This window comes from Mesoplodon densirostris, chromosome 3 (genome assembly GCF_025265405.1).
Source record: "Mesoplodon densirostris isolate mMesDen1 chromosome 3, mMesDen1 primary haplotype, whole genome shotgun sequence".
In the NCBI taxonomy this organism is placed as follows: Eukaryota; Metazoa; Chordata; class Mammalia; order Artiodactyla; family Ziphiidae; genus Mesoplodon; species Mesoplodon densirostris.
Window position 1 is genome coordinate 147,485,975 of NC_082663.1, and position 14,612 is coordinate 147,500,586.

Below are 14,612 nucleotides of genomic sequence, written 5' to 3' on the forward strand. Positions count from 1 at the left end.
ATTGTCTACTTAGACAACTAACTGAAAATTATTAGAACTAATGAAAGTGGCCAGTTACAAAATAAAAATAGGAAACAATAGCTTTTCTTTTTTTAATTAAAAAAAATTTTTTAAATGCCTTCCAGGCATACCTGGATTAATACTATATAAATGTATTAAAGTTAACTCCATGTAATACACTTTAGAAAGACTGTCATCCAGATTTCCCCATAATTTATTCCAAGGGATTAATGTGAGCAGATTGGGAGTTCGTTATTACATCACCCAAGTGCCTGTGTTTGTTTTTTTTTTTAACATCTTTATTGGAGTGTAATTGCTTTACAATGGTGTATTAGTTTCTGCTTTATAACAAAGTGAATCAGCTATACATATACATATAGCCCCATATCTCCTCCCTTCAATAGCTTTCCTAAATGCCAGAGATGATCAACTTATAAAAATATACATTCATTCACAATAATAATAAAAATTAAGATAAAACCAACAAGAAATGTGCAGGACAAGTGAGATATAACTCAAGAGGGCTTGAATTAAATGGAGAACTAAAACCTATTCCTGAATGGGGAACTTGATGTTATAAGGTTGCTGACATTCTCTGCATTGACTTATAGGTTTAAAAAACTTACAAATAAACATTCCAGTGGGCTTGGGGGAAGCCACTTGGGAAAAGACCTTGAAGACTGACCTAGAATATATCTGGGAGAATAAATAGGCAAGAATATCACAATAAAATTTTGGAAAAGAAGAATGAAACCTACTATAAAATGACAACAATGTAAATAGTGTGGTACTATTATAAGAATAAATAAACATTAACAGAAAAGAATAGACTCTAGTTTTCAACTGTCTATATATCTCTCTTCTTATCTACAAAATGTTGCATAGGGCTTCTCTGGTGGTGCAGTGGTTAAGAATCCGCCTGCCAATGCAGGAGACATGGGTTCGAGCCCTGGTCCGGGAAGATCCCACATGCCGCGGAGCAGCTAAGCCCGTGCGCCACCACTACTGAGCCTGAGCTCTAGAGCTCGCGTGTCACAGCTACTGAAGCTCACGCGCCTAGAGCCTGTGCTCCACAACGAGAAGCCACCACAATGAGAAGCTTGCGCACCGCAACAAAGAGTAGCCCCTGCTTGTGACAACTAGAGAAAGCCCACGCGCAGCAACGAAGACCAAACGCAGCCCCAAAAATAAATAAATTAATTAATTAAATAAATTTTTTTAAATGTAGCATAATTTATTTTAAAAATATTCAATAATAATTCATAATAAAGATGGCATTTCAGATTGGTGGGGAAAGGATGGAATATTCGATAGATGTAACTTAGACAACTGGTTTACCATTTAGGAAAGAAATTTAGTTCAAACCTTACCATACATCATGCGACAAAATGAATTTCAGATCAATATAAGAATTAAGAGTTAAAAAATGAAGCCATAAGGGACTTCCCTGGTGGTCCAGTGGTTAAGAGTCTGCACTTCCACTGCAGGGGGTGCGGGTTCGATCCCTGGTCTGGGAATTAAGATCCCACATGCTGTGTGTCATGGCAAAAAAAAAAAAAGCCATAAAATAAGTTGGTATAAAATATTTGCAACATTAATTACAATGGGTTGATATCTTCGGTTTATGTGAACATCTAAAACAGGGGTAGGCATTGGGAACTCCCTGGTGGTCCAGTGGTTAGGAATCCGTGCTTTCACTTCTCTGGGCCTGGGTTCGATCCTCGGTCAGGCAACTAAGACCCTGCAGGGTGCGCCGCCGTTCAAAAAATAAATCAATAAAAATAAATAAATAAATAAAACAGGGTTGGGCAAACTATGGCTCACTTGCCAGAACTGGCCCACTGCATGTGTTTGTATGGCCTGCAGGCTCAGAATGATTTTGACATTTTAAAATGGTTTTTTAAAAATCAAAAGAAGGGGCTTCCCTGGTGGCGCAGTGGTTGAGAGCCCACCTGCCGATGCAGGGGACACGGGTTCGTGCCCCGGTCCGGGAAGATCCCACATGCCGCCGAGCAGCTGGGCCCATGAGCCATGGCCGCTGAGCCTGCGCGTCTGGAGCCTGTGCTCCGCAACGGGAGAGGCCACAACAGTGAGAGGCCCGCGTACTGCCAAAAAAAAAAAAAAAAAATCAAAAGAAGACTATTTGACAATACCTGAACATTATAGGAAATTCAAATTTCATGTGTCCACAAATAAGTTCTATCGCAGCCTAGCCACGTCCACTCATAGACATCTTGTCTTATTGCTTTCGAGTTACAAGGGCAGAGTGGAGTAGTCATGACGTAAACTATGGTCTGTAAAGCTGAAAATCGTTACTAACTTACCATTTGCAAAAAAAGTTAAGATTGCATTGATATTAGAAAAGGCATGAACACAGAACCTTAAGCCATTCTGGTTAGAGGTTCAACTTTCAACTCTGGGCTTCTTACTCAAAAACTCAGACCGCTGACCAAGTCACTCCATCCTCCTGTTGCCTCAGTTTAAAGTAAGGGGCAAAGTCAGATTGTTGCAAGGAATAAATCAAAAAGTGATTTATGGGGCTTCCCTGGTGGCGCAGTGGTTGAGAGTCCGCCTGCCGATTCAGGGGACACGGGTTCGTGCTCCGGTCCAGGAAGATCCCACATGCTGCAGAGCGGCTGGGCCCATGAGCCATGGCTGCTGAGCCTGCCGGTCCGGAGCCTGTGCTCCACAACGGGAGAGGCCACAGCAGTGAGAGGCCCGTGTACCACAAAAAAAAAAAAAGTGATTTATGAAAGGCTTAAAACAGATCCTGGCACACTACATGGATGTGAGCTATTCGGTTTTCAATTGCATCATTAGATATTTTAAAATTGTGATCCTGTCCTATGTCTTCAAGTGTTCTACAGAGTGAGATTTTTCCTCCTCTGCTGGTGGTGAGGATCATTTTTTCCAAGGCCACTTGGCAAAATGCATCAAGAACTTTAACAAAACCACTTATTTTTATTATTTTTAAATTTTTTCTTTATTTTTTTGGCTGCGCAGCACAGGTTGTGGGATCTTAGTTTGCCTGACCAGGATTGAACCTGTACCCTCAGCAGTGAAAGCGTGGAGTCCTAACCACTGGACTGCCAGGGAATTCCCCAACCACTTACTTTGAATCCAGTATTTCCACATCTGGGATTATTTTCCCTAAGAGCATAAGCAAAGAAACAATGAATATGTGTTGCCTATTTATTTCTTCACTAATGAATCAGGAGTAGCATAAAGAAATCATCACAGAAGCAAAGAAATATGAACATACAAGGATATTCATCCCAATTTCATTTATAACAGTGAAAAGTTAGAACCAACTTAAATGCCCAGCAGGAAAGAACTGGTTAAATAATTTTGCAGCCATGGTGGCAGGGGAGAGGAGGAGGAGTCCCGTTTTAGAGGAATATTTAACAAGTTATCTTCTGGGGGCTTTAAAAATTATCGAAATAGTACAATCTCATTGTAAAAAGGGTCAAACAATACAAAAAGTGAAGATACAGAAGTTCCCCCTTTAACTGTCACCCTGCCACTTCTTCCAAAGAGGGAACCACTGTCAATTATTTGGAATAGATTCCCAGGGCATCTTATGCATGTACATACTTGTGTATCATTTGTGTTCTTTAATATAAATGCAATCAGACTGTATACAATGTTATGTGTTTTTTTTTCCCCACTGAGCAATATACCAGTAATATACACAGGGATTTTTCCATGTCAGTAATATAGGTCTGTCTCATTCTTTTTAATGGCTGTGCTGTGTTCCCACAGTCTGCTGTGCCCTGATTTGTCTAACTATGCCCCTATTGTCAGTCATCAAGACTGTTTTCCATGTTTTGCTTTTACGAGCAATGACATCATTGCAAGCAAGTCTTCGATGAGCACACATCTTTGGGAACGTATATTCATGGGATCAGTTGTTGGCTGTAGAGTGGCCAGAACAAAGGTGATGTGCTTTAAATATTCTGTTCGACCACAGTCAAATTCCCTTCCAAAAAATTTGCAATAATTTACATTTCCCTCTCCTGACAGTGTGGCAATGATTATTATTCATCCAATTCTCCATAAGACTTGATGCTTGCAATATTTTTAATGTTGGCCAAGTTAAAGAATGAGGACTAAAATTTGTCTGATTACTAGTGACACAGAGCATGTTGCTGTCTTCTTTTTCTTTTTTCTGCTATTTATATTTCTAGCCTGCTTACACAGTCCAGATGATGTAGGGGTTAGGAGTATGGACCCCACAGCCTAGCTGCTTTGAATCAAGCTCAGCTGTTTACTGGCTGTGTGACCTTGGGCAAGTTACTTAACCTCTCTGTTTCTTATCTGTGAAATAGAGATAATAATAGTATCCATCTCACAGGGTTGAGGATTAAATTACTTTGTATATATAAAGCACCTAGAACAGTATCCAGTATGCAGTGAGCAGTTAATAAAACATTAGCAATTATTGCCCTTTTGCCTATCATTTATGTTGCAAGTATTTCCTTCCAGGCTGCTGCTTTGTTGGCCCTTTTGTCTTTGTTCAGCGTGTTTCCATATCATCAAATCTGTCTGTCTTTTCATTCATGGCTCTGAGTTTCAATAAAAGCAAAACTGGGACATTTAAATTGAACATAGAGTAAGAAACTGGGAAAAGAGAAGAAAATATTAGCAGTATTCACCTCTGGGTGATAGAATTCAGATGACTTATGCTCCTTTTTTATACACCATGTTTTCTGAATGTTCTAATGAGCATATATCATGAGTATATATTTCTAAATGAACACATATTACCTTTATTTTTATGCTTTATCTGTTTTAAAATTTTATACTAAGCACACTGGTAATCATTTTATAGTGAGAAAAAGCACACCCCTGCCCCTGCCCAATAAATGTTGTTTACCTTAAAGGACAAAACAAAAAAGGAGGCAGTTAGCTTGGGACTCCACACTTAACCCCACCAATAGCCACCAGAGGAAAGCTCCACCCCTGAGGGCTCCAGTCCTGGGACCAGACGGCCAAACATTATAGCAGGACCGCCCCCTCGTGGCAAAGAGATGAGTTGATCCAAGAGGGGTGTGTGTGTGTGTGTGTGTGTGTGTGTGTGTGTGTGTGTGTGTGTGTGTGTGTGTGTGTGTACACAGGCGCATCCTCCTGTAATGAGCTCTGTTCCATTCAACTTAAATCACAAAGCAACCCTTTGAGTTGGGGACTAAAATTATGTAAAAGACACAGGTGAGAAATCTGAGTCACCCAGCTGGCAAGGGGCAGCTCCCCACCGCACTTGGAGAAATGTCCAGGTCCCTGTTTTTTGTGTGTTTGTTTTGATTTTTGGTCGCACCACATGGCTTGTGGGATCTTGATTCCCTAAACAGGGATCGAATCCGTGCCCCCTACAGTGGAAGCGCAGAGTCCTAACCACTGGACCACCAGGGAATTCCCCCCAGGCCCCTGTTTTGTTTTTTTTTTTTTTTTTTTTGCGGTACGCGGGCCTCTCACTGTTGTGGCCCCTCCCGTTGCGGAGCACAGGCTCCGGACGCGCAGGCTCAGCGGCCATGGCTCACGGGCCCAGCCGCTCCGCAGCATGTGGGATCTTCCCCGACCGGGGCACGAACCTGTGTCCCCTGCACCGGCAGGCAGACTCTCAACCACTGCGCCACCAGGGAAGCCCAGGCCCCTGTTTTTAACCACCAAGTCCTCTGCTCCCAAAGGGTCCCTGCCCTGTCTGTGGATCTAATTCACATACCATACAATTCACCAATTGAAAGTGTACAATTCAGTGGGTTTTAGTGTATTCCCAGAGTTGTGCAACCATCGTACTGTCAATCTGAAAACATTTCCATCACAGAATACAGAGAAATGGGAAACCTTGTGCACTGTTGGTGCGAATGTAAATCGGTACAGCCACTATGGAAAACAGTATAAAATTTCCACAAGAAATTAAAAACAGAACTATCATATGGTCCAGTGATCCCACTTCTGGATATACATCCAAAGGAAATGAAATCCTTATCTAGAAGAGATATTTGCACTCCTATTTCGTAGCAGCATTATTCACAATAGCCAAGGTATGAAGACAACCTAAGTGTTCCTTGATGGATGAATGGATAAAGAAACTGTGAGATACATATATATACTCATTCCACTGTATATGTGATGGAATATTATCAGCCTTTAAAAAGAATGAGGGAGGGGCTTCCCTGGTGGCGCAGTGGTTGAGAGTCCGCCTGCCGATGCAGGGGATGCGGGTTCGTGCCCCGGTCCGGGAAGATCCCACATGCCGCCGAGCAGCTGGGCCCATGAGCCATGGCCGCTGAGCCTGCGCGTCTGGAGCCTGTGCTCCGCAACGGGAGAGGCCACAACAGTGAGAGGCCCGCGTACCGCCAAAAAAAAAAAAAAAAAAAACCAGAATGAGGGAGGGCTTCCCTGGTGTCTCAGTGGTTGAGAGTCCGCCTGCCGATGCAGGGGACGTGGGTGCGTGCCCCGGTCCGGGAAGATCCCACATGCTGTGGAGCAGCTGGGCCCATGAGCCATGGCTGCTGAGCCTGCGCGTCCGGAGCCTGTGCTCCGCAACGGGAGGGGCCACAACAGTGAGAGGCCCGCGTACCGAGAAAAAAAAAAAAAGAATGAGGGAACTTCTCTGGCGGTCCACTGGTTCAGACTTCGCCTTCCAATGCAGGGGGTGTGGGCTCGATCCCTGGTCAGGGAACTAAGATCCCACGTGCCTTGGGGCCAGAAAACCAAAACATAAAACAGAAGCAATAATGTAATAAATTCAGTAAAGACTTTAAAAAATGGTCCACATCAAAAAAAAAATCTTAAAAAAATTAAAAAATAAAAAGAATGAAAAAAATTAAATATATAATAATATATATATTTTTTATTTGGCTGCATCGGGTCTTAGTTGCGGCACGTGGGCTTCTCTCTAGTTTTGGCGTGTGGGCTCCGGAGTGTGAAGGTTCAGAAGTTGCTTAGTTGCCCCGAAGCATGTGTGATCTTAGTTCCCCGACCAAGGATCGAACCCGTGTCCCCTGAATTGGAAGGCAGATTCTTAACCACTGGACCACCAGGGAAGTCCCAAGAATGAAATTCTGTCATTTGCAACAACATGGATGAAGCTGGAGGGCATTCTGCTAAGTGAAATAAGCCAGAGAAAGACAAATATTGCAATCACTTGTACGTGGAATCTAAAAGAAAAAAGTAGAACTCATAGGGCTTCCCTGGTGGCGCAGAGGTTGAGAGTCTGCCTGCCAATGCAGGGGACACGGGTTCGAGCCCTGGTCTGGGAGGATCCCACATGCCGTGGAGCAACTGGGCCCGTGAGCCACAACTACTGAGCCTGCGCATCTGGAGCCTGTGCTCCACAACAAGAGAGGCCGTGACAGTGAGAGGCCCGCGCACTGCGATGAAGAGTGGCCCCCGCTTGCCACAACTAGAGAAAGCCCTCGCACAGAAACGAAGACCCAACACAGCCAAATAAATAAATAAAATAGTCACAAAGCATTAAAAAAAAAAAGAAGGTAGAACTCATAGAAACTGAGAGAAGAAAAGAGGTTGCCAAAGGCTGGGGGTGGGAGAAATAGGGAGAGGTTGGTAAAGAGTACAAACTTTCAGTTAGAAGACAAATAAGGTCTGAGGATTTAATGTATAACATGGTGACTACAGTTAATCACACTGTATTGCATAATTGAAATTGACTAAGAGAGTAGAATTTAAGTGTTCTCACAGAGAGAGAGGGAGAGAAAGAGAGACAGGGAAAGGTAAGCATGTGAGGTGATGGATGTGTTAATGAACTAGTTGGGGAGGCATCCTTTCCCACTGTGTCCATTATCAAATCACCACACTGGACACTTTAAATATCTTACAATTTTGTCAATTATACCTCGATAAAAAGAGAACATTTCCATTACCCCAGAAAGAAACCCTGTGCTCCTTAGCAATCATTCCACATTTCCCCCTCCCACCAGCCCCTGACAACCACTAATCTGTCTTTCTCTAGGGATTTGCCTGTTCTAGATATTTCATATTAATGGAAGCAGTCACACAAATGGGATAATACAGCATGTGGCCTTTTGTATCTGGCTTCTTTCATTTAGCATAATGTTTTCAAGTTTCATCCACATTGTAACATGTATCAGTACTTCATTATTTTTAGGTCCAAATAATGTCCCATTGTATGGATATGCCACAATCTGTTCATCTACTCATCAGTTGATGGACATCTGACTGGCTGTTAGGAAGAGTGTTGTTATGAAATTTCATGTACAAAATTTTGGTGGACATATATTTTCATAGGAGTGGTATTGCTGGGTCGTATATATATATATATATATTTTTTTTTTTTTGCGGTACGCGGGTCTCTCACTGCTGTGGCCTCTCCCGTTGTGGAGCACAGGCTCCGGATGCACAGGCTTAGCGGCCATGGCTCACGGGCCCAGCCACTCCACGGCATGTGGGATCCTCTTGGACCGGGGCATGAACCTGCGTCCCCTGCACTGGCAGGCGGACTCTCAACCACTGTGCCACCAGGGGAGCCCTGGGTCATATTTTAACTCTATGTATAAGAGGTCTTTTAACTCAGCTTTGCAGATGTCTTGGGGTCCAACATTGTTGTCACTTCCCTGTCTGATCTCTATATGGCCATTTCCAGAGACCTGGCCACACACACACACACACACACACACCCCTCTTGTGAGCCTGGTTTCATCAGCTTCCTCTGACTCCACTCTTGTCCAGCTCCTGTGGGCTGCAGAGCAGACCCTCAACCCAGAGCCCAGGCCCTCACTGGAACCCCAAGATTTCTTAGCATTAGCTAAGTCTCAGAGAGAAGTAGTCTGAAGTTCCATTGAAAGCCCAACTAACTCTGTTAGTCATGAATGTTCACCAAATGTTTCCAGTGCTCTCTCTTCTGAGAGAACATGGTAGGGCTGTTCTGTCCTGCCCCCTCTTGGTTGGGTAGGACCATGTGACTCGTTCTGACCAATAAGGAGTGAGCAGAAATGCTGTGTCATTCCTGGGCCAGAGTATTTAACTGCTGGTGCGAGGCCCGCCAGAGAGTTTCCTCAGCTATGGTGACCTGCAACATTCCAGATAGTTGCTGCTTCATCACCTGGGTCATGGAGTGTGGCACATGGGAAAGAATCCCCAGGTGACCTGTGATGGATATGTCCTGGGAGTGAGAAATTAATTTTGTATTGTTTTAGGCCCACAGGTTAGCATAATCTAAATTATCCTGACTGATACACCAACCCATCTACATCATGGTACCTGGGTCCAGCCAAGGGCTCTCTATTAGTTTAAAAGGGCTGTCATAGCAAAGGACCACAGACTGGGTAGTTTAAACAACAACTTTTATTGTCTCTGGAGGCTAGAAGTTCTGGAGGCTAGAAGTCCAAGATCAAAGTGTTAACAGGGTTGGTGCCTTCTGAGGGCTGTGAGGGAGAATCTGCTCTGTGCCTCTCTCCTAGCTTCTTAAAGTCTCGGGTGTTCCTTGGCTTTGTAGATGATGTTCTCCCTGTGTCTCCACATCGTTGTCCCTCTATGTTTGTCTGGATTCAAATTCCCCCTTTTATAAGGACACCAGTCATTGTGGATGAGGACCCATCTGAATTACCTCCTTTTAACTTTATTATCTCTTAGAGACCCTATCTCCCAATAAAGTCCCATTCTGAGGTATTGGGGATGAGGGTTTCAATATATGAATTTGGGGGGATGCAATTCAGCCCATAACAAGCTCCATTCCAACTCCAAGGTGCCAGGGGTCCCAGCCTTCCAAGCATCAGTGAGAGAAGGTAGGAGACATTGATGCTGTGTGACCAGGGGGCTCCTTCTAGATCCATGGAAGACTTCTTTCCTGAGGATCAAGTGCTGTCCACAGGAATGCAGCCTAGCATGGAAACCTCAATAAATCCACTTCCCAGGGAGATAGCATAGGGTGGTGGGTAAGCTAATGAATATGAATCCTGGCTGCATCTCTTAGCCACTGTGTAACTTAACCCCCTCTTTGACCCTCAGTTATCTCTTCTGTGAAATGGGATAATAATAATATGTCCTCCATAGAGCTATTGTGAGAATTCAGAGAGAGAATATGCATGCATCAGCATGAGGCCTGATATATGGCAATCTCTCCAAAAATGAATTATTATTGTTATTGCTGCTGGTGGAGCTTATATGTGTTTAAGGGAAAGAGGACATTATGTGGCTTCAGGACGGGGGGTCTCGAGATTCCTAGAGAGTGGGAGACATCACAGGTATCTTTGCTTTACCTTCAGAGCTTGACCTCATTTGACAAACATTACGGAGCACCTACTATGGGCCAGAAGCTCTTCTACACAAGGTTCTTCCAGTGCTGGAACTTATATTCAGTCATGTCTCAAAGAGACAGATGATAAACAAGTGAAGCAACTGTGGTTAGTGAGCATGATTAAAAGGCAAGAAAGGGACTTCCCTGGTAGCACAGTGGTTAAGAACCCGCCTGCCAATGCAGGGGACACGGGTTTGAGCCCTGGTCCAGGAAGATACCACATGCTGTGGAGCAACGAAGCCCGTGAGCCACAACTACTGAGCCTGTGCTCTAGAGTCCACAAACTACAACTACTGAGCCTGTGTGCTACAACTACTGAAGCCCGCGTGCCTAGAGCCCGTGCTCTGCAGCAAGAGAAGCCACCGCAATGAGAAACCCAGGCACCACAACGAAGAGTAGCCCCCACTCACCACAACTAGAGAAAGCCTGCACGCAGCAACGAAGACCCAAAGCAGCCAAAAATAAATAAATAAAAATTTAAAAAAATAATAAAAAATAAAAGGCAAGAAAACGGGGCAGTGGGAGTGGGGAAAATGCTTTAAACAGTAGCTTCAGACAATCTGAAGGCGGGATATTTGAGAACAAACATTTCAGCTACACAGAATGAAGAGCAAAGGGCTCCAAGGCAGGAATCTATGGAGAGTTGAGTAACAGAAGAAATGCTAATGGAATTGAGGGGCAAGTGAGGGTGCAGTGGGAGGCAGTTAGGGTGGAGACGTCAACAGGGGGTACACTTGGGCTGAATTTTCAGCTTAATGTGCCCCCCAGAATCTGGAAGGGGCAGGGATGTCGTGGGCTCGGAGGGGGAGGTAGAGAGGGGTGGGCTTAAGCAGCACCTTGGATAGCGCCCTCGCTGTCCGTGGTGCTGACATCCTGAGACCTGTTTCTCCAGAAGGAAGACGCCATTGATTCAACAATGGAGACCTACCCTCGAGGTGCTGAAGTTCCAGGTACAGATAGTCAGAACATCAGTAATGACCAGCTGATCATCCTAGTAACAACCGTTAATTCATGGAGAGTCTCCTACTGGCTCAGCCCCTGAACTTGGGAGGGAGCTGTGATTGGCAAAATAATGTCTACTCCCCTCCAAATAGGTATGTGTACTAATCCCTGGAACCTGTGAATGTGTCACCTTACATAGAAAATGGGCTTTAACCCACGCACCTATGGTCAATTAATCTATGACAAAGGAGGCGAGAATATACAATGGAGAAAAGACAGTCTCTTCAGTAAGTGGTGCTGGGAAAACTGAACAGCTACATGTAAAAGAATGAAATTAGAACATTCCATAACACCATACACAAAAATAAACTCACATAACACCATACACAAAAATAAACTCACAATGGATTAAAGACCTAAATGTAAGACTGGATACTATAAAATTCCTAGAGGAAAACATAGGGAGGACACTCTCTGACATAAATCACAGCAATGTCTTTTTGGACCAGTCTCCTAGGATAATGGAAATAAAAATGAAAATAAGGAAATGGGACCTAACTAAACTTAAAAGCTTTTGCACAGCAAAGGAAACCATAAACAAAATGAAAAGACAACCTACAGAATGGGAGAAAATACTTGCAAACGATGCAACCGACAAGGGATTGATCTCCAAAATATACAAACAGCTCATACAGCTCAATATCCACAAACAACCTAATCATAGAAAAGGGGCTTTGCAGATATGATCTTGAGATGGGAGATGATCCTGGATTACCCAGGGGGACCCAATGCTGTCACGAGATCCTTATATGATGGAAGCAGGAAGGTCAGAGTCAGAGAGGGAGATGGGGTAATGGAAGCAGAGGTCAGAGTGATGCAGGATGAGAAAGATTCAGCCAGCCATTGCTGGCTTTGAAGGTGGAGGAAGGGGCCATGAACCAAGAAATGCAAGTGGCCTCTCGAAGCTGGAAAACGCCAGGAAACAGGTTCTCCCTCAGAGCCTCCAGAAGGGAACTCAGCCCAGCTGACACCTTGGTTTCAGCCCAGTGGAACCCATTTCAGATTTCTGACCTCCAGAATTGTAAGATAATAAATGTGTGTTGGTTTAAGCCACCAAGTTTATGGTAATCAGTTACAGAAGCAGTAGGGGACTCATGAAGGGGCCAAAGTTTGGAAAAGCCAGGTCTTTTCCTCTCAAAATCTAGGAATTGGAAGGAATGGGAATTCGAACCAGGTGGTCTGACTCCAGGCCTATGTCCTTCACTGCCCCACCATGCTGACAATATCTTCCCAGGTGTTATGGATTGAACTGTGGCCCCCTCCCTTCCAAATTCGTATGTTGAAGTTCTAATCCCCATGCGGTGAACTGAAGGTTTGTGCCCCCCCCAATCCAGTTCATACACTGAAATTGTAACCCCTAATGTGATGGTATCAGATGGGGCCTTTGGAAGGGAATTAGGTCATGACAGTGGAGCCCTCATGAATGGGATTAGTGCCCTTATAAGAGAGACCCCAGAGGGCTCTCCTGTCCCCTTTCCACCAAGTCAGCAGTCTGTAACCCAGAAAAGGGCCTTCTCCAGAACCCTGATCTTGGACTTCTGGCCTGCAGAAGTGCAAGAAACAAATTTCCGTTGTTTATATTACTTTACAGTCAGAAGGAACAAGGTACTGATCCATGTTGCAATATGGATGAACATCAAAAACAAGTTGCTAAGTGACAGAAGCCAGATATAAAAGATTATATTTTATAGGATTCTGCTTATATGAAATACCCCCGCAAAAGACAAATTTGTAGAGGAAAGCAGGGTAGGTGGCAGGAGTGGCAGGGTTGGGGGAGAGACAAGCGGCTGCAATGAGCTTGAGGGAATTTGGGGGGTGATGAAAATGTTCTAAAACTTGATTGCACTGATGGTTGTACAACCTTAGACTTTTTTTTTTTTGGCTGCATTGGGTCTTCATTGTGGCATGCGGGATTTTTCATTGCGGCGCACGGGCTCTTCACTGTGGTGCGTGGGCTTCTCTCTAGTTGTGGCATGCGGGTCTTCTCTCTCTAGCTGTGGAACGGGCTTAGTTGCCCCGCGGCATGTGGGATCTTAGTTCCCCGACCAGGGATCGAACCCTCATCCCCTACACCGGAAGGCGGATTCTTTACCACTGGACCGCCAGGGAAATTCCTATGGTACTTTGTTATAGCAGCTTGAATGGACTAAGACACCCCAGTAACTCAGAATGTGAGTGTTTTTAGAGAAAGGACCTTTAAAGAGGCAATTCAGTTAAAATGAGGTCAGTGGGGTGGGCCCTAATTCAAGTGACTGGTGTCCCTATAAGAAGAGATCAGGACACAGATGCACACAGAGGGGGACCATGTGAGGACACAGGGAGAAGACAGTCATCTATAAGCCAAGGAGAGAGGGCTCAGAAGGAACCAACCCTGCTGACACCTTGGTCTCTGACTTCTAATTCTCCAAAACTGTGAGAAATGTCTGTTGTTTAAGCCCATCAGTCTGGGGTACTTTGTTACGGCAGCCCCAGCAAAGCAACATACCTGGGGACTCTGGGAAGCTGCACCCCATCTCTGGCCTAACCTAAGCCCCCCTGAAGAGTAGCACCGCCCAAATCCACAGAGGCACCAGAATTAGGATGCTAGATCCATCCCAGCTGGTTCAAATCATGAGCTAATTCGAGGTGAGAAGGGGACTTCAGAGGACCATCTAGAGTCAGGACATACATGGGCCACAGGGCTGTGCTTGACTGTCACACCCTCTCTGGACCACTTCACCCATCCACACGGCACCAGTCTCCACCGCTGCCCTGACACCTCCAGACATGTTCCCGGCACAAATCTCTCTTCAGTCCCCATCCCAAATGTCCAGAGCCCCTGCTGTCTCCCCTGGATTGTTCCCCTGGCTCCCCAAACTCAACATGGTCAAAAAAGAGCCCAGCATCAGTGTCCCCTTCTCCTGGTCCTTTCCCCTCACCCTCATCTCAGTCAAGATGCCCTTCCCTGTGGAAAAAGGAACCCCTTATACTGCTGGTGGGAATGTGAATTGGTGCACCCACCATGGAGAATGGTACGGAGATTCCTTAAAAAACTAAAAATAGAACTACCATATGATCCAGCAATCCCACTCTTGGGCATATCTGGAGAAAACCGTAATTCGAAAAGATACATGCACCCAATGTTCACAGCAGCACTATTTACAATAGCCAAGACGTGGAAACAACCTAAATGTCCATTGACAGATGAATGGATAAAGAAGATGTGATATATATACACAATGGAATATTACTCAGCCATAGAAAATAATGAAATAAAGCCATTTGCAGTAACATGGATGGACCTAGAGATTATCATACTAAGTGAAGTAAGGCAGACAGAGAAAGACAAATATCA